This window comes from Chiloscyllium plagiosum, unplaced genomic scaffold, assembly GCF_037043375.1.
Source record: "Chiloscyllium plagiosum isolate Xiang-an unplaced genomic scaffold, Cpla_swu_hap1 HiC_scaffold_45, whole genome shotgun sequence".
Taxonomy (NCBI): Eukaryota; Metazoa; Chordata; class Chondrichthyes; order Orectolobiformes; family Hemiscylliidae; genus Chiloscyllium; species Chiloscyllium plagiosum.
The window spans coordinates 61,771,333-61,792,186 of record NW_028270183.1 but is presented as its reverse complement, the minus strand read 5'-3'; positions in this window follow the sequence as shown (position 1 = coordinate 61,792,186).

Genomic DNA, 20,854 nt, shown 5'->3' with positions numbered 1-20,854 from the left:
AATCCCAAGAGCCCTGTTTTCCTCCTCACTGCCAAGAATCATCCTTTCAATCCTGTATTCTGTGTTCAAATTTTATCGTCGAAAGTGAATGAATTCATACTATTCCAGATTGAACTGCATCTGCCACTTATCTTCTCGGTTCTGCATCCTGTCAATATCTCGTGGCTACCGAAAACAAATATCCACACTATTACAATTTCACCACCACTCGCGTCATCTGATAACTTACTAACTTACGCTTCCACTTCCTCCTCCAAGCCATTTGTAAAACCCACAAAGAGCAGAGGTTCCATAACCGATCCCTGCAGAACCGGAACACTTCAACCCCAGGGCATCAATGTGGACTTCAGCAGTTTCCTCATTTCCCCTTCCCCACCTCACCCCAGTTCCAAACCTCCAGCTCAGCACTGTCCCCATGATTTGTCCTACCTGACAATCTTCTTTTCCACCTATCCACTCCACTTTCCTCCCTGAGCGATCACCTTCATCCCCTCCCCCACCCACCTGTTGTACTCTCTGCTACTTTCTCCTCACCGCCACCCTCCACTCATTTATCTCTCCACCCTTCAGGCACTCTGCCTGTATTCTTGATGAAAGGCTTTTGCCCGAAACGTCGATTTTACAGCTCCTTGGACGCTGCCTGAACTGCTGTGCTTTTCCAGCATCACTAATCCAGAATCTGGTTTCCAGCATCTGCAGTCATTGTTTTTACCTAGAATAGGGTTTTATCTGATCGCTTCATAATCCATGAAATTGTCATGACACATGTCAGATACCATGAGCAATTTTCGGTCACCTTGTTTGATGTGCATCTTTCGAGCTTGAGTAATACTAATGTTGGGGGCTGAAGCAGAAATTGAGGTATATGATGGGGTAGTGTATATCTTTAGTACCCTCTCATTCCCTATCGATCAAATGATTAATTGTTTAAGCACGTGCCTCCATTGCCAACAGCCCTCGAACTGAATCTCCATAACTTTCTGAACTAGCCCTGCCTGATTTTTGAGAGTTTCCTCACTTTAAATAGTTAATTCTTTCATGATTTGTCTAACCCTCTGCCCGTTCTCATTCATACCCTGTATGTTCAATAAAAAATCACTAGGAACGGCATAGCATTGACCCTTGTGACAGCGTCATCCTTCTGGTGTCGAGTGAGATTATGGCATTCCCCACATTTGGTGGCCCCTGTGGCATCAAATGCTTTGTACATCACGGCATTGGTTAACATGTGATACATTTGTTTCAATCGAACGAGAAATGTTCTGGCGTTTGAATGCTTTACGTTATCATTTGACATCTCACCTTTGTGAAAAAGTGTGAAGCTGGAAAAACACTGCAGGTGAAGTAGCATCCGAGAAGCAACACATTCGACGTTTCGGACTGAAGTCCTTCAGTAGGAATGTGAGAATGGAGAACGGAGTTTAAGGATAAATGGGAGGGGATTGGGGAGCTAAGGTAAAGTATCTTGGAAGGCAATAGGAAGATGGAGCTGGAAGTGATGTCGATAGGTCGGAGCAAAGGTTGGAGCGGATATGTTGGATGGAAGATGGATTAGTGGCACAGTTCTACAGGGTAGTGCTGAATTGGAGGGTTGAACCTGGAATTCAGTGACGGGAGTGAGAGTAGGAAACCAGAGAAATCGACGTTAATACTGTGGGGTAGTAGGATCCCTAGTGGAACATGAGCCTTTCTTCAGCCAGACGTCGCGTGGCTCGTATTTGGCGTAGGAGGAAGCTCTGAACCGGGTCAATTCCTCTCACCTATGTTTAATAGTACTATTTCATGAACCGATTTCTATTAGGATTGACAATTTGTAATTCCCTCGGGGTTCTTCAGAGGAAGAGGTATGTGGTGTGGGTAAGGCAAGTGAAAAGCCCACCTACAACGATTGTACTTGTGCACCCACTTCCAAATAACGTCCACACAGCTATTTTTGCCCTTTCATATTATATAGCCTGTCGTCCGTGGAGAGGGTTGCAATGCATGCTGAAGGTACATTCATCCGTTTTTCTACTTTAGTTTTGTACATACATTTAGCAGGTCTGCCTGTAGACTGCAGATACACTAAGTCTCTACCAGGAGATGGCATGAACTAAGGCGCTAAAGTAATTTGAGTCGTTATTTTGGCCTTTCCCCCCCGGAAGGCATGTACCATACCCATGTGTTTTGTGATAACAACTTCTCTCATATTCCTTAATTGCACCAATGTGATCTATGAAGGAACAGAATATTAAGGAGTTGAACAGGAGAATGCATCCTGTCACAAAAAGAGTGAAAGGTGGACCCATTGCCGCTGAAAAGGCCATGTTGAGAAAACTAACAAGGTGGGGCAGCATCCAGAGAGAGCGGGGAATTGTGTGATGGAAATGACAATAACCTTTGTTATATGGGGTATTTCAGCAGAACTAATGGAAGGTAGAAAAGTTTTTTTTAGCAATTGAACAGAAGTGGTGCTGAAGAAGAAATGAAATGGTCTGTGATAGAGTGGAAGCTGCAAACTTTAAATGACAAAGATTTCATGGAAACAAATCTAAACGGATTGCTGACTGGTTCAGCAAGGAACACAAGAGCCCAGGAAACGAGCAGGAGAAGATGCGTTTATTCGATCTGTTCCATCAGTCAATATGATTGTGGCTGATTTCAGACTTCAAATCCAGCGTCCTCCCCATTTCCCATGATGCTTTGCGGTACCAGGAAGTTGTTGCTTTCAGTCTGAAATGAACTAAGTGAGGGAGCACCCACAATCCTCAGCGATATCAAATACCAAAGACTCCGAGATGATTTGAGGAAAAAGGCGTCACCTCCTCTCATTCCAAATAAGCTTTTCCTTATCTTGAGATTGGGTCCACGGGTTTAAGATTGCCACACGCGCAGGAATAATTTCTCAGCATCTCCCCTATCAAGCTTCTTTCGTTCAGAATCTTATATATTTCAATGGAATCGTTTCTCAATTTTCTGATAACTGAAGATACGGACACATGGCATGCAATCTTGGCAGCAAATAGTGAAATTCTTTTATAATTTATTCATGGTGTTTTGGTATTTCTGGCTGTCTGCTGGCTTTTGTTCCCTATACGTAGCAGGTCTGGAGGAAGCGGTGGGGAGTTGCATTCTTGAACGGCTGGATTCCATTTTGTGCAGTTAAATACAAAGTGTTGTAAAGGAAGGAGTTCCAGGATTTTCAAACATTGGCACCTTTTGGAACCAAATGTTTGTTCAAGCCAGGTTGGTGAGTGGTTTGACGTCAAATTTTCAACTGGTGGTTTTCCAATTTATCTGCTGAGCTTTCCATTCCAGATAAGAGTGCTGTGTGTTCAGAATTTTTTTTGTATGGAATTCTGCTGTGTATCTTGTCTATGGTATGCACTGCTACTACCGGTGGTGTAGACAGGGAATTTGTTGCTGTGATGCTGAGCAAGCTGCACTGCAAGTTTATTCTCCCTAAATATTGAGCGCACATCTGCTCCATGTGGTTACACATTGCCTGTTTGGCTATTTTATTTTAGTCCAGATTGTTTACTTTCTTGCAGGCTTTCATTTTAAAATAAACACAAAACTGTGGATAACCTCAGCTGGATGGAGAGAACAGATGCAGGAAAACAGCAGGAGTCATTCATTGTCCATTAGAAAAGGAAATTTTCTAATGTCGTGTTTCTACTCCTTCTTATCCTTTCAGTCCTTTCCTCACGTAGACTCCCCGTTCCATTATTTGCTGCATCTAATCATTGTTTCACAATTACTTGGATTTGTACATTAATTGAATTATTTTTATAACTGGATATTTAGCAGCAGACTTTAACTGGTCTCTGAACCTTTTCTGCGTCACCACATAAATAAATGCATTTGTGCAGCAGTTTAAGTTCCGCAGCATAAATACGATTAGTTCAAAGAGACGATAAACAGCATAATCCAATGAATAACCAGCATTAAAGTAATATAATATACAGCCCAACCAGAGAAATATGAAGCTGGCCGAGATGGCAAAGAGTAAAATCACAGACTTCTTTCTGCTCTCTACCTCTGGATCGTTCTCTATTTTTCTTTGATTCCCCAATCCCTTACGCACCTTAATAGCCTGGAAGATGTGTCTGACAGTCAGACCATTGAGAAAGAGAATAAAAATAAATGGGAACATTGGTGTTAAAAATTGTTCAAAATATCTGAAACTTATCCACCGACGGTCGTAAAAATAACTGGACCAGACATGACAGTACCATTGAATGTTGTTGACAATCATTCCAGGTTTAAATCGAAAGTACGGAGGGATGTTCTTTAACGAAAAGAAAATACAGATGATTGCTAGAACCCTCATTGCAGTTTTCTTTGTGCAATACGTAGTTTTCATCTGATGAAAAGAAATGGCGACAAATCGATCAAAAGAAAAGGCAACAGTGAACCAGACAGAACAGTCAATGGTCCATTGGTGGAGGACACTGATAAGACTGCAAACCGGAGTGATGCTCAGGAAACAACGTGGATAATAAAATTGTTGAAATCGGATAAGTACGACATAAAAAACAATGAACAGTAGATCAGACGTTGCCATAGCCACCAGGTAGATAGTGCTGCACGTGGAAAGATCACACTTGCCCCGAGCTAAGATCACAATCACCACGAGACTAACTACAAGAGAAAGGACAAGAAGAGATTTCAAGTTACTGATGGAGCATTATTTATGCAGACTGTACGTAATGACGCAAAGATGATTGCTGTCCCCTGTAATATAAAGTTTAAAGGATCTGAACCATATAATATACAACACGTTCTAAATGGATCATTTGCACTTGTAAAAGACATAGTGAAGAATATGATCAGCGGATTGCTCATGAAAACACGATCATGTATTCTTTTTTTGGTGTCGGCAGTGGTTGATTTCATATGCTACACAGACTGGCTGGGGTTTCCCATATGACCCCAACATCCACCACAAAGACACGTTGGATCAGGTAAGCAAAGAATGGGAGACACCCTACATACATATGGATTGCAAAATTTCTGCATTTCGTTTTGAAGCCAACGCTTGTCACTTATCAGACTAAACGAAATTTTATCTTACTGTATATTGGCACAGACCTGTTCCTTACCTAATGCTTCATACATGGTGCTAACCATTGTGCAGTCACAAGAAAATATATTTTATTTGGAAATAATGGTGGAAGGAAAGGCATTGGTGAGGCAGATACAGACTTGGGGACCTAGTATATGACCCTGAATTGTAGCTGCAGCGACGTTCGACAGTTGAGATGATTGTGTTCCAACAGCCGAAACCATTTTCACCTGTGGTCAGGATGAAACCAGGGAGAATGAGATTACCAGAATGTAATCTCGTTGAGTTCATTTTTTATTTGAGGGTTGCCTCATTGTGAATCACTATTTGTGAGTTGTATGTGAAAGAATTGAACGTTTTTTTTCAGCAATTAAAATGTAACTGTAAAAATACGCACAATTGATCGATAAACAGATAGCCAATCCTATTGTAAATGTAAGGCAAACAGTCTTAAGTGTGGCGCAAGACAGATTTAACATGTGAATATTTGGGAAGGTCGGAGTTTATCGTACAAAGTACAAAAGAGCAAGTGATAGAGTTTAGCCCCCAGAGTCGGAACGTTTGCCATAATGACGCTAAAGGAAGAGAAATGCTTATAAATCAGAAAATTGGATTTGTAAGCTGTGAAGTGGCATGGAGTATGGCAGATGGGTAGAGAATACCCAGCGCTTTGTGATGTAATTAAGGGAATGATATTTCCACTACTGATGGAGACTGCAACTGAGTTTAAAAAATGTGGATTGCTCATTCGTAGTTAGAATACTTCGTAAATGGAAAGGCTTAATTTGATGTGATGCTCTTATAGTCACATATTAAACATAGCTGTAATATTGCAGCTACTCAATATAGTTATTTGTTGAAACAAACGTTTTTTCCTATTGCTATTCGGATTTTTTATTTACATATGTTGCCTTAAAACTGATTGGTGCACAGTTCTCATCGAGAGCTCTTCCTCCTAATGAAGCCACACTTCACAAATTGCAGGGCCGCGATCTCTGATATGTAGGCAGATTGTGAATTTCAGATTCAACAATTGTTAATCTAATTCTAATCTGATACAGATCGCAAGTCGTATCATCATTTCAAGTTCTATATCCATACTTATTAATGTTCAGATAAGACATTAGTGTTGCCATGGAGCACAACTTGTCCTAACCTTGCCAGAAGATTACTCAGCATCAAAAACATTGCTTGAATCAACATGGTATGTTTTCATGGCATTTTGTTGAATGACCGTTATTGCTCTCGGAAAATATTGCATCTGTTTATCTTCAATGGGACATTTCACTTTGTAAACTTAGCGTCAAACATAATCAACTAGTTGCGAATATTTTCTTAGTAGCAAACCATTGCATATTTACAAACTGCATTGAGAACTTTATCACCGGACAGTACAGAAACGAGGAAGGTCATCCAAACGAAACACTCACTCTTTCATATTCTTATGGTCATAATTACCTTTGCAGTCAGATATTATATATCATTCTGTTCCCCACAAACAGCTAAATTCGCAGTCAGAGATATTCCTGCTTGCTGAAGAACGCTGAGGTAAGTTATTCCAATCCAGTTAATAATTCCCACTCAGCATAATTTTCCTTTGAGTGATGCTCCCAGTTACACTTTCACACTCTGGTTATTTGTTCCTCTTTGGTTAGGAAATCACTTTCGGTAAAATTCTCTTTGAAGATGCTCACTGAATCACTCTGGCACTGCAATTAGGTGTCAATTTATTGACCCACATGCAATATAGATCTACAGTAAAAGATACTCTTAGCAAAACTTACAATTGGAGTCATACGTAATCTCCTCTCAGTGCTCTACACTTATGAAAATGCTACATTTACAGGTCTCCACAGAAAAGCAAGAATGTTGTGTCATTAGTTTCTGTTTGAGCAGTTACCCATACTCAGTGCAATTCGACAATGACATATCCTCCTAGTATCATGTGGCCACTGGAGCCAGAGGATCCGGGCAGAAGTTCGTGATCCTCGTTCAGTACAATTACACAATCAGTTAGCACTTCAAACAAAGTCATTCCTGGAGATCTAGATCAATTGGACACTGCATTCCAGTCGATCGAGGCATAATATAGAGTGCCTAAAAGCTGCAGACAAAAGTGTTTTATTTTCTTTCAGTTGAGAAGTTACACGACAGAGATGGTTTGGAAATATTAACCGCAAACATTAATATCACACATGAAGAACTCATACTGCCCCAGTCCAGTGCCCATTAAGTGAAGGGATAATTATAACCATTATGCATGTCGATGGATCAGCATTCAGACAGCACCCCATATCAGGGTGTAAGATGCTCTGGGGATGGAAAGAACAAACTTCAAGACACGAATATACTCCAAGAGCCCATCGCAGAATGCTTTTGTCCCAGAACTCTCAGTCTACAGTGTTGTACTAACCTCTGGCATTATGATAGTAATCTGTGTTCTCTGAAAATTACAGAGGCTTATTGGCTACGAAATGAAACTTTGTTGACTAACAAGTCTCCATTTTCCTTCAAATGAACCGTTTTGGAATGGAAGAAGACAGGACATTATGGCATCAAATTGCCTGATCCACTGCCATGATGAACAAACACTGTGCCAGATATATCCCAGCAAGCAGTGTTGATGTGGCACCCCTGACATTTGGACAATACAGCAGGTCCCTGTATTCTTACTTCACTCTCACCATCAAGATAATCTCTACCCCTCAATTGCCTCAAAGCATTCTGGGATTTCTCAGCCTCTAAATGCGATCTTCATTGAATCACCTCAAATTAAACAGTGATTCGAAAAATATGAAGCATTTCATCAGAAGGAATTGAACATGCTGAACTGCCCTGCGTGGGGTCAGTTCCCAGAATTGCCATCCACAACAAGCACAGGTTTAGTCACAAACAAGTTTCCACATAGTAAACACAGGTGAGTAGTCATTCCCACTCACCTCTACTTTCATACATTCAGAGAACAAGGAACATGTGACTTCATTAAGAAGTAGATTGGCTCAAATCGGCCAACAAGATCTTGAACGACATCAATATAGCATCGACATAGCAAAGCAATTATAACTGTTGGCATTTATGTCTCTATATAAATTTGTCTGTGTGGTGTTAATCAAAAGCACTGCTTGGACAGCTACGCCGCATGAAAAGCACATTGATGCCCCACACCATGTGGCAAAGAGCGTCATTCCAAACAGGCTTGTCAAACGGTACATATTACTTTAGCAGTGCGCTGTTGATGGATTAGAAATCAATCTTTGAACCTTATACGTTGTTCAACTCACCAATCACCTCAATGCTGAACATCAGAACAAGCAGCAGGACAAAATATTACTCCAATTTTCCAGATATTCTTGAGACATATTGGAACCTTGGAGCAGTAAAATATTCTGAAATATCTTAAATTGTACTTCAGTCACGCCAAACCGACTTCTCTTCCATCAGGAAAAGTTCTGATGTAATACACAACCTCCAAAGTTCTGAGTCCTCTGGATGGGGTACAATAACAGGAATTTCTCAAAATTGACGGAGACCTACAGTCCAACGTATAACACAACAGGTTCAGAGTGAATTGGTCTAAATTATAGACAGGATGTTCATATCCAAAATGTCAGTACCGGAAAGGTAACAGCGAAGATAATACAAATAATAACAAATATAAACATAAATTCAGATCCAAATGTGGGCGGCACAGTGGTTAGCATTGCTGCCTCACAACGCCAGAGACCCGGGTTCAATTCCACCCTCAGGCAACTGAATGTGGAGTTTGCACATTCTCCCCGTGTCTGTGTGGGTTTCCTCCGGGTGCTCCGGTTTCCTCCCACAGTCCAAAAATGTGCAGGTTAGATGAATTTGCCATGCTAAATTGCCCGTAGTGTTAGGCGAAGGGGTAAATATAGGGGAATGGGTGTGGGTGGGTTGCGCATCGGCGGGTCGGTGTGGACTTGTTGGGCCGAAGGGCCTGTTTCCACACTGTAAGTAAGTTAATCTAATCAAATACGGAGTAACAATCCCAATCAAATGCCCTTATATACCAGTATCGTTAGGGGAACATCGAAATATAATAGAACAAAGGGAAAGTTGGGAAATATCTTGTTTGACAAACCTGTCTCGCCACTGTTGGATTGCTGCTGCCACAAAGTTCAAGATCTCATTATTTTTCATATTCAACTCTACCCTACAGTACTGTGCATCCTTTTACAAATGGCACTACTCACACGCCTTTTGTGGAAACAATCAATCCAGATTTACACATCATATTTGGAACCCTGTTCTCAAAACCCCTCCCAGCAATCTGTCCTCACATATATCGTGGCCCCACACACACACTGATTGTCGAAAAAACACAAGATGTTCAAAGCCATCTGTGCTGACACTCACTTATCACTCCGTAATGACCTACTCAAACCAACCATTGCCCACCTGGTATCTGCTCTCCCATTTGGAACAAGATACCTGAGAGAGATCCACCAACAAACTACCTTTGCATCAAGGAATTCGAAGCTTAATCGGAGTTTACTAAGATACTACACAAAACATCTGACTGATAGCAGAGTTTAAATTACCACGGAGAGAGAACGGTCTTCCTCAACGCTCTCTCTACCAGCCAGGGCCAGTGCTCATTCAAACTCCATCAGTGTGGCCTCAGTGCCAACCCATTCTGCATGGTATAGAGAAACAGGCAATGCTGCACATTACTGATGAGCCTCCTAATCAATAAACTACTCACTTTAAAATCAATAAGTGGGGACATTGTCATCTGCTATCGGTATTTGACATACTAAATGGAAATGAAATAACTATCAATCATAGAGTGGAAGTAAGTATGATTTAATGCAGAAATTTGTAAAACTGAAATGTTTCAAAACTTACCAGGAATACCAAAAATGGCAAAGACGGTATAGTATATTTTTTCGATCATTATCCTTGGAACATACATTTTGATGTTTGTGAAATAGCCTCTAAGGTCATGCTGCTGACAGTCTGTCTGAATTCGAGAATTAGGAGAAAGTGAGGAAAGCAGATGCTGGAGATCAGAGCTTAAAAATGTGTTGCTGGAAAAGCGCAACCGGTCAGGCAGCATCCAAGAAGAAGGAGAATCGCCGTTTCGGGCATAAGCCCTTCTTCAGGAATTGAAGAATTACCTGGCGCTGACACAGTTCGAACGATATTATTTTATATCATGTGGTGCCCCACTGGGAAACGTTGAATCTTTATCCAACATTTTTTAATAAACAGTTTTATGACAGAAGGTTTATTTTAAATTTGTGATGTCATTGAGATTTAAGTCTGTAATTGAAATACCCCAAAGACTAAATTAATCTGATCCTGTTAGATCTCAAATATTGATAGTAAATCATCGTCAAAATGCAATGCTTGTATAAAATCATATACAGTTCGTCCCATTAAGACCAAAATGTTTTTCGATATTCTTTTCAGTGACGGCATTCATTTTGCTGAGGCTTTACAGTCATTCAATAGTTCGTGCAGTGGAGCTTTTTAAGAGCTGTTCTACTGCATATTGTTGTATCCCTATTTTCCTTGTTTTCCAATTTTACACCACATTTGGGAAATTCTATCTGTGAATGAGCACTCTCAAACAGAATTTGAAGCTGATAGAAACCACAACAGCTGGAACGTGTGCTGAGTTATATAGTTCGCAAAACAAATGCAAAAACTAAACAGAAAAGAATTTAGACCATTGACGTCATAATCCAGAATGACAGAATGATACATAACACAAGTGACCCATCGTGTTCATTCCACCAAAATGAATCTAAATCTACATTAATCCAACTTAACACCACTTAGCCTATGAACTTGCATGTTATGGCATTTCAAACGCTCATCCAAGTAATTTTAAAAGGGTGTAAGTCTTCCCATCTCAAATACCCTTCCAGACAGTGCATTTCAGGTAACTACCATCCTCTGGACGAAACGAATTTCCCTCATGTCCACTCTAAACCTCCTGCCTTTAGATTAAAATTATGCAACCTTTTTCCTGACTCTGGGACTGAGAGAAACAACTGCTTTGGATTCACATTGTCCATGCCCCTTATAACTTATATACCTGCTCCAGATAAGTTACTCCGAACTTATCCACCCTCCCGCTGCACAGCTAAATTGTTGCAAACTGAACATCATTCTGGTGAATCTCCTTTGCACTTCCTCCAGCGCAATCACACCCGTCCTATGGTGCAGTGTCCAGAACTACACACAATACTCCAACTGTAGATTAAACAAAGTTCTGTACAGCTTCAACATGCCCTCTTCTTTTATAATCCTCCCACATTTCTGATGAAGGTCTTATGCCCGAAAAGTCGACTTTCCAGTTCCTCGGATACTGTCTGACATGCTGGGCTCTCCCGGCGCCACACTGTCTGACTCTGATCTCCAGAATCTGCAGTCCTCACTTTCTCCTTATAATCTATGCATCAACTGAAAAAGGCGAGTGTCCTATAATCATTCTAAACTACCCAAATATCCTGGCATTCCACATTCAGGAATCTGTCAACAGCACCTCAAGTACTTTCGGATGCTCTGATCTTCCTAATGTCGGACTATTCATTGACTACTAACTTTCCTGGTGACTGCGTTTCTTTAAAAGTGCATCATCTACCATTTCAGAAGAATTACATTACAACAACCACTCATCTGCCCATCTGACTAATCTACCTATTTCTATCTGTCACCTAAGAATATATACCTCCCTGACAATGGCCCAGACAATGCTAGTATCATCAAAAATCGTACTTTTCAATCCCAATCTTATCAACTGCATCTCCCAATTCCCCAGCCACACCCACTCCGTAAAACACACACACACACTCACACATTCTCAGTCTCCCATGTGCGAACTTGTTAAAGGCTTTGCTCAATTCCTATGAACTATTTCAACTGTCCTCCCATTATCTACAGATCTGGCCACCTCATCGAAAAACTTCACCAGATTTATGAGGCATGACCCCTTCTGACGAAACCGTCCTAACTATCCATGCTGAAAATATTCTGCACTAAATGTAGATTAATTCTATCCTTTGGTTTTATTCTCCAATCGTGTCCTGAACACTGATGTGAAACTCAGCAGCCTTTATTCCTGTTCGATCTCCACCTCCCTTCTTGTAAAATGGAAACACACCAGCTGTTCTCCAGTCCTCTAGCACCCCCACCTCCCCCCTGCCCACACCACCGTGGCTGAGGAGGAATTGAATGTTTCAGTCAGAGTCCCTGTAATTTTATCCGTTGTTTCCTTGGTTATATATCCTACGCATATCAGAATTTTTACACATTTAAGGTCTCCAAAATCTACAATATCTGCTCGCGTCATATAAATGTTGAGAGATTGAGCGAGTTTCGTTTTTTTTTAACTCTTCCACTTCCCATTCGGTTTCCCAACCATACAAAGGGAGGACAAAATGTGTTCCAAGAACCTTGATTTCCGAATTCTATTTTTTTTTGAAAAAAACACATTGCAAAGTACTTTCAGACTAAGTAAAAGCCGATTTCCGAACAAGAGAATTGTACACTGTGAAAGCAGGCCATTTGTATGAACGATTCCACACCGACTCACTGTACAGCATTCCACTTGACCCACCCTTTACCCTATCATTGTAATCTCTCATTTCCCTTGTTTAATCCAGCTATCCGACACATTGCTGGACACTATGGACAGTATAGAACGTCTCCTCCATTCAATCTGCACTTCCCTGGACTTTGGGAGAAAACTGGATCAACCAAAACACAGACAGAGACTGCGGGAACATGCGAAATCCACATAAACAGTCTCAGAGAGTTGAAATAAACCTGGTCCCTGGTGGTGTGAGGCAGCAGTGCTAACCAATAAGCCACTGTATATAACACTCATAATTCAGAAGAATGATTTAGTTGTTTTACGGAATCTCTCTCTCTCTCTCTCTCTCTCTCTCTCTCTCTCTCTCTCTCTCTCTCTCTCTCTCTCTCTCTCACACACACACACACACACACACACACACACACACACACACACACACACACACACACACACACACACACACACACACACACACACACACCACATGAAATGTATTTTTGCATTCTCCTTTAACTACTTAACACCTTCCTTTGCATGGGGAAACAATTCCTCTGATCATCAATAGTTGCTTCTTACTCACTGAGCAAATACACTAAGCCATCTTGATTTTCTCTTAATTGTTCGCAGTCAATGGTAATGTCATTGTCTGGTCTTTTTTTGACTGCATCCAAATTTTCTCGGGATCAACTACAAGCAAGGTAGCAATTCGCGAAATAATAATAAAACTTAAGTCTTTATTGAGTAATTGGCACAAAACGTTCAAGTTGGTCTCAAAATCAGGCAGGAAGCCAGCACTGAATCCGTTCATTTTATGACTTTTAGTGTTGACATAAAGCTATGGTGAATTGAAGTAACAACCCATCGAATTCATAAATGTCCTTTAGAGAAAGAAAACTGCTGTCCTCAGTCAAACTGGGCTCCATGTGCCTCCATATCCACAGACATTGATGTTGTTTTCGGAGGTTAGTCATATAAGCTCAAGGCCCACACTGCATGACTTCCTCAGGATTGTGTCCTTGACCTAACTGTCTTTTGTGACTGTAAAACTGACCTCTTGTCAATTAAAAGTGCCATACGTTAGACTGTTTGCGAATAATTGCACAATCTTCAGCAGTATTCCTGGACACTGAAGCACTCCATGCCGCAGTGATGCAAAATCTCAGAAACATCCAAGGCTGTGCTGATCAGTGCCAATTAAAATGCGTACCACACAAATGTCAAACAATTACCAACTCGAATACGAGATCATTAAAGTTCCACCTCTTGTCATTCAGAGGCTTTGCTGTTTGTGAACCGTTGTGATCAAAAACCTGGAGTTACTATTGAGCAGAAAATGAATTGGACTCACAGATTCAGATCAGGTCAGTGGGAACGAAAACTGCCATGGGTAATGCCTCTCCTCCATCTACTGTGAAAGGCACACATCAATTTTATTGGTACCATATTTGGTAAAAAATATCTGCATACATGCAATCCATCTACCGCCGATGTTCAGTGAAAGCATCATGCATGATTGACAATACACATTGCAGAAATTCACTGATGTTCCTTCAACAGCATCTTTCAAATAACGACTGCCATATTTCCAAAGACAAAGGCAGTAGATTCATGGGAACACCTCTAGCTGTATGTTTCCTACCAAGCCACTCACCATCCTGACTTTCATGTATCTTCCTTCAAAAAATTTGCCATCACCCCATTGGACAATAAAACTGCTCTCTTATTAGTGAGAAACGATTGGTTGTGAGTTTAACCTGAGGGTTGCCATGTCCCAGGTGAGTGGTGAGGGTGGGAATTTAGGAACTTCATGGTGATATCAGCCAGTGTGGGAAGTGACTCACACAGTTCGTGCCACTCTACATCGCGAAAACAGATGTCCAGCCAGCAATGCTGCAGGAGTACAGTTAGCACATTTGGTTTGACAGCTTCTGTGAGAGGTGAGGTAATCCTCTGCTCAATATCACTGCCAGTTATCTCACTGTCTGACAGAACAGCCCTCCGTATATAAGACGATTCCTTCGGTGTCCCATTGTGAAAACCCTGGACATTCCCTCTCTCCCGTCCCCTTCACACCTTCGACTATTTTTTTCCTACACTGTCGCAACTGTAGTGGCACAGGAAAGCAGCTACAACAGCATACTGAAGGGAATAAATGTTGGTCCATCCATGAAAAACCAATCCCGCTGAATTAATTGATGAAACATTCCTAAACAAACCATTTTGACAGCCCTGTTTATGACTACAAGAAATTCAGATAAATGTACAAGTAAAATCGTTGGATATGTAAACATTTGGCAGAATCTTTCGGGTGGAGAATGAGTAAGCAAATATGCGTGAGAGCGTAAGAGAGATAGTGCGAGAAAGAAATGGCATGTCAATTGCTGAACTCAGTTCAATGTCATTTTGACTATGATGAAATACATTGAGCAAAGACCACTGCTGGCTGAATTTTCTTTGAAAGTTTTCGACACTTTGAAGCATTTTCAGACATGACTGTTCGAAAGTGGTTAGTACATGTCACACATCAGAATGTTCCTGCTTCTAATAGCAGAAATAGCTCCTTGTAATCCTAAATGATCATCGGATGTTTGCGCAGTCCTTGTGTCTTAAATGAAAATATCGTTCTCGTGATCCAACTTTCGTCACTGTTTGTGCTCGAGAGTAATAAAACATAGTGTCCATGCCAAATTGCTAATTGTTATTGAATTGATGATATTGGTAATCAGCATTTACGCTGCAGTTGAATTAGAAAACTACTGTTATCTATGTTGGGTGACACAAGTATCGGGAGAGAAGAGTAAATTATCCAGTGCGGAGTTTTACATTCAAAGCGACATTGAATGATTACTGTTAGTGCAAAGATATAACGACTCAGTGGTAAGGACTGCTGCCTCACATGTCAGGGCCTCAGTATCGATTTCATCACCACGTGATTGTCTCTGTGGAGTTTTTACATTCTCCCCGTGTCTGTACGTGTTTCTTTCAGGTGCACCATTTTCCTCCCACAATCCAAAGTTATACAGGTGAAGTGCTCCAGTCAGGGGTAAAGGTCGGGGAATGGGTCTGGTAGGGATACCCTTCAGACGGTTGGTGTGGACGTCTTGGGCAATAACAGGACTGTTTCTACACTGTAGGAATTCTACGGTTTTACGAAGGAGATAGGGAACGAAACGTTGGTCAATAGCTGATTAAAGTCAATATGTCTGAGAAGAGTTCCCATCACTCGTACTTTGGAGATAGGTTCGCTGCCTGTACTTCTGACTTTTCAATTGTAAGCATTGTCTTACTGAGTTTTGTAATGACATTGTCAACAATTTCTTTCAATGTGAAGTATATAAAACAAATTAATAATACTTGTTAGGACACTACAAATAATGGAACGATTTAGTTAACACAATTGGCTCCCTCGAGATTTGATGCTCGAATTAGAACCAGAATCAGGTTGTATTATCACGCATCCTGAAGAATAAGAATACGTGAGAAAAGTAAACAGTATACAATGCCCCATTCTCTGGTACCAAGTTGGTTACAAAACCAGAATTTTAAAAAAGCAACGTTACAAATAACATAGCCAAAGAGGGGGCGGGGTGGGGGGCGGGGGGCAGTGGAGGGGATACATCCGGATATTAAAGTTGAAATCTTTTCTCCATAAGCGTGTTTGCAACCAGAGAAAAACAGGTACATGGACCTCGCCATGGCCTGGAGTATTGTTCAGCCTACAATTCTGCATTTAATAAGAAGGTCGTTGCTCTAAGAGGTTACAACTATAAGGAATGTTTTACAGGCTGGAAGATGAGGCAGTGAGAGGTAGATTTACGGGGATTGGAGGAGATAACAGTAATATTGAAGGGTGTAGGGACTGCAGGAAGTTCTAGTGATGACCGGAGTGGCAAGGATGAGAGAAGTTTGCAGAGATAGAGAAGGCAGGAGTATCTGAAGGACAGACAGCGATAGCAGATGTGTGACAGCTGGAGGCGTTTTCAGAGATTTCGACGTTTGTATGTATTGGCGGAAGTTCCATAGATGGACATTGCTGTTGCATGGAATTACACAATAAGGGAAGCTCTTGGGTTGGAGGATGTGACATAGGGTGTAAGAGAAGATGTGTATGGACTTAAGCAGATGATTAAAAAACGAAGCGTTGTGGGGTTAGAGTATATCACTGAGATAGAGAATGATATAGGTTGTGGAGCTGGTTCCCAACATATGGAGGAATGTAGCTGCTGGAGATCATTACCGAGATACGGAAAAATGTTAGGGCTTTTGTGGTTTCCAGAAATAGAGAGAGATTTAAATGCTGGAAGAAGTTTAGGAAATAGGGAAGGATGTAGGTGTTCTCGGAGGTAACAGAGATCGGCTGGATGTTTGTGTTCGCAAGTGTTACAGAGATCAGGTGTCGACATGGGCCTGACTGATTTAATTTGATTTACTGTAGTCAGGTTTATCTAAGTACAGTGAAAAGCTTTGTTTGCGAGCAGCATTTGGTGGATCATAATAATCAAGAGCATACACATTATAGGGTGCTTCGATAAAGTGAGACACAATATTTTCATTGCACAAGCGATGCATGAAGCAAAATCAATATTAACAAGATGAACACAAATTGAAGTTAGGGAGTCCATCCAACATTCTAATAACGGGAGGAAAGAAGCCGCTCTTCAAACTGATGATGTCTGATCATGCTTCTACATATTCCTGTTAACGGAAGATGTTGTAGGAGAATATTACTGATGTCGGAGGGGCATGATTTTGTTTGCAGTCTTTCAAATGGTATTGAGCTGTGTAAATGGAGTCCATGGATGAAACCTTGGCTTTCGTGGTGATCTTGGTTCTGCATGTAACCTTCTGTAGTTTCTGACAGTCCTCGGCTGAACAGTTGCCGGCCGAAGCGGTTATGCACCATAATACTATGCTTTCCATGGTGCATATGTAAAAGATTTTGACATTCTTATGGACATGGCTAACTTCCTAAGCTGCCTGAGGAAGAAGTGGTGTAGTTGTGCCTTCTTAACCATTGCATCTACATGAGCCATCCAGGACAGGATGTCGGTTATCGTCGGTCCGAGGAACTTGTTGTTCTCAACCCTCTCATCCTCCTCTCCTTTGATGTACATGAAGTCACAGATAAATGAAGGTGTGCCGATTTTACAGAGATAGGGATGTATGTAAGTGTTAATGAGGTTCAAGAAAGGGAAACGTGTACGGGCTGGTGGAGTTTAGAGAGAGGGTGCAAGTTATAGGCATTGGAGAACGTGACACGCAAACGGAGGCAAGTAAGTGCTGAAGGAGATGGCAGAGAAAAGGAGGCATGTTAGGGTGGAGGTTGTTACAAATATAAGGAAGCATGTAGATGCTGGGCGATTGTACAGGTGTAGAGAGTTGCAGTAACTGGGGGTTGCAGTAATAGGGAGGTGTGTAGGGGCTTGAGATGGTTACCGAGATATGGAGGCTTGCAGCTGGTGTCAAAGGTAATGGGGTACTAGTGGACTGGTGAAGGGGCTGGAGAAAGTTACAGACATATGCAGGGGTGGAGCTGGGTTTGGAGATCATCGACGTGGGATATCAGCGGTATTGGGGCTGGACAGGAGTACAGAGGTATGGAGGGGTGTAACTGGTGTCAGAGGGAACGGAGATAGGATTGGAGGGGTGTAAGGTCTGGAGAAGGCTACAGAGAAATGGAGAGGTGTGGTTGGTGTTAGAGGCCATAGACGTGGGAGGGCAGGGGTATAGGGTCTGGAGAGGGATGCAGAGGTATGGAGGGATGGAGCTGGTGCCAGAGCTCATGGAGGGTGGAGGGAAGGCATGTAGGGTTGAAGAAGGTAACAGAGCCATGGAGTGGTGCAGCTGGTGTTCCACATCATATTTGTGGGAGCTGAGGGATGTGGGGTCTGGAGAGTTTTAATGGGATTTGGAGGGCTGTAGCAGGTGTCAGAGGTCATGGGGATAGGATAGGAGGGATGTAGGGGCTGGAAAAGGTTACAAATATATGCAGAGGTATAGCCGTGTCAAAGGTGAGGAAGTGGGAGGGGATTGGTGTCGGGGATGGAGCACGTTACAGGGATATGGGTGGGGTGCAGATGGTGCCTGAGTTCGTGTTTGTGGAAAGGGAAGGGTGGGACGTCTGGAGATGGTTAAAGAGATTTGGAAGGGTGTAGTTGGTGTCAGAGATTGCACGGTTAGGAGAGTAGGGGTGTAGGGGCATGAGAGAGTTCCAGTGATATGAAGAGGTGTAGCTGGTGTCATAGGTGAAGTAGGTGGGGGGTAGGGTTGGAGGAGCTGGAGAAGGTTACACAGATATGGAGAGGTACAGCTGGTGTGAGAGATCATAGAGGTGGGAGGGAAGAGATGGAGGTGTTGGAGAAGGCTTCAGAGATATGGAGGGATGTAGTTGGTGTAAGAGGTCATAGTGGTGGCAGCAGAAGGGGTGTAGGGGTTGGCGAAGGTTACAGAGATATGGAGTGGTGTAGATGGGGTCAGAGGTCATGGAGGTAGGAAGTGAGCGTGGGAGAGGCTGGTGAATGTTATACAGATATGGAGGAGTGTAGCTGGTGTCAGAGGCCATCAGGTGGGGAGAGTGGTGTGGAGACTGGAGAAGGTTACAGAGGTGTCGATGGGGTGTAGCTGGTGTCAGGGATCATGGAGTTAGGAGGGTAGGGGAGAAAGCAGGAGAAGGCTATAGAGATATGAAGATGTGCAGCTGGTGTGAGATATCATAGAGGTTGGTGGAGTTAGGTGTAGTGGCTGGACTGTATTTCAGCGATATGGGGGTGTAGACGGGTTAAGACGTCATAGAAGTGAGGGGTAGGGGTGTAGGAGCTGGAGACGGTTACAGAGATATGGAAAGGTATAGCTTGTGTTAGAGATCATAGAGGCTGGAGTTGTGGGGTGGACGGGATGGAGAAGTTTGAAGAGATGTGGAGGGGTGCCGCTGGTGTCAGAGATCATAGAGGTGAGAGGGAGGGCAAGAAGATCTGTCGAGTGTTACGTAGATATGAAAAGGTGTGCCTGGTGTTAGAGGTCATAGAAGTGCGAGTGGAGGGGTTTAGGATCTTGAGCGGGTTGCAGAGATATTGAGGGGTTAAACTGTTATCAGAGGTCATGGAACTAGGAGGGCGGTGTTGAGGGCCTGGTGAAGATTACAGAGATATGGAGAGATGCAGCTGGTGTTGGAGGTCATAGTGTTGGTAGTGGAGCGATGTAGTAGTTAGAGACGGTTATAGAGATATGGGGGATGTAGCTGATGTCAGATGTCATAGAGGTGAGAGGGGTCTAGGTGCTGTAGAAGGTTACAGAGATATGGAAAGGTATAGCCAGTGGGTGAGCAATCAAAGAGGTAGGGGACGGGTGTTTGGGATGGAGAGGGTTAAATAGATAAGGAGCGGTTTAGCTGGGGTAAGAAGTCATAGAGGTGTGAGTGAAGGGTTAGTGGGCTGTCTTGGTCTGGATTAATTTGCAGGTTAGTCCAGAAACTCAAGTAATGCTCAGAATCGAATTCCACCACGGCAGATTGCAGGATCTTTCACACAGAAATTCTTCGAATGAAAATACACTGATCACTGTGAAGCCATTGTCGGTTGCCAGAAATATCCAACTGGCTCACAGACGTCCTTCAGAGAAGGAAATCTGCCATCCCCACCAGGTCTGCCTACATTTGAATCCAGTCTCAATTCAAGTTGGAAGACCCTTAACTGCCCTCTGAATGAGCAAGGCAGTCAGTTCCATCAATCGCTACAATGTCTCAAAAAACAAATGAAATGGCACCGATAGCTAAGCATGACCTAGGCAACAGAAAAGACTAAGCCAGAAAAGGCAAAGCAAGAAGTAGACCTTTTGAACCTACAATGTCTTCCTAGAGTTTATGACAAAGTTCGGAAAGTGGCCACACAGAGCAGTCAAGCAGCTCTCTCTTCTTATGTGCTTCCAACCTCCTCTCACTGTATTTCTTTCTGTCTTTATCTTTCCTTCCTCTTCCTCTACCTCTGTGCGAGCATATCCTACTATATCTGTCTCCTACTCCGTGTACTTGACGTTACCTCTTATTTCTGTCTATTTCTAACTATTATGCACTCTGTCTGCCCAAAATAATTATGCACTGCCCCACATTTGTGCTTCCACATTCTTGCATAGCCGCAATACGTATTGTTTTTCTTTTCTCTTCCCAAACATATCACTTCATACGGCTCCAGACAGAGTTGTATTTGCCTATTTTCTGTATGAGTGACCATTGCACATAATCATCG